The following is a 914-nucleotide window of genomic DNA, read 5'->3' as shown; positions in this document are numbered from 1 at the left end:
AGAAACCCTGTCTTGAAAAAACAAAAATAAATAAATAAATAAATAAATAAATAAATAAAATGATCAAGAGGAACTAATAAAAGAGGGACTGGGCATCAAACAGGCCAAGATACACTCACCTTTATGTGTATGTCTCAGTGTTTTTCTTTAAGTATTTACGGAATATTAGCTAAAACTCTGGGCATCCTCTAAAAAGACAAGAGGTATTCACAGGCTATGCTTGATACCCCAGCATTAGGCTAAAAGGAGGGAAGGACCTTCAAGCGAGGCATGGATTGGATCATCCTTCATGCAAGGTGTTTATCAACAACCTGGCAATATAGGGCAGAGCCTCAAGGAAAACGTCAGGCCAGCCAGCAAAGCAAGGCATGTTCTTTTAAGGTCCCTTGTGAGCAAGTAGGGAAAAGGTGTGCCACGAGGAAGCGGGTACCAGATCAGCTGACATAATCAGATCAGGTTAACAGACACTATATTCATATAGTTTAGGCTGGAGCAAGTGGTTTAGAAAGTCTCATGTTCATTTCAGCGTAAGAAGTACCTGGGAACTTCTTCAGAACCATGGGCCTATTTAATATGTAGCTTCATCAGGCAGAGTGTTCTTGTCCTAAGTGAACCTGGCCTAGTAAGCCTGGAAAGCATCTTTCCAGGAGGTACAGGTCCCATGCTTATGTAATATGATACTTATCAGGTGCAAAACTTAACAAAGAAATCACAAAGTTAGATGATTTTGGCTTCTGCCTTTAATCCCACCATTTGGAGGCAGAGGCAGGCAGATCTCTGAGCTTGACGCCAGCTTGATCCACAGAACAAGCTTCAGGATAGCCTGGGATACACAGAGAAACCCTGTCGAAAGAAAGAAAGAAAGAAAGAAAGAAAGAAAGAAAGAAAGAAAGAAAGAAAGAAGAGAGAAAGAA

The sequence above is a fragment of the Grammomys surdaster genome, unplaced genomic scaffold (assembly GCF_004785775.1).
Source record: "Grammomys surdaster isolate TR1022 unplaced genomic scaffold, NIH_TR_1.0 141, whole genome shotgun sequence".
Classification (NCBI taxonomy): Eukaryota; Metazoa; Chordata; class Mammalia; order Rodentia; family Muridae; genus Grammomys; species Grammomys surdaster.
This window is presented reverse-complemented; position numbering follows the sequence as displayed.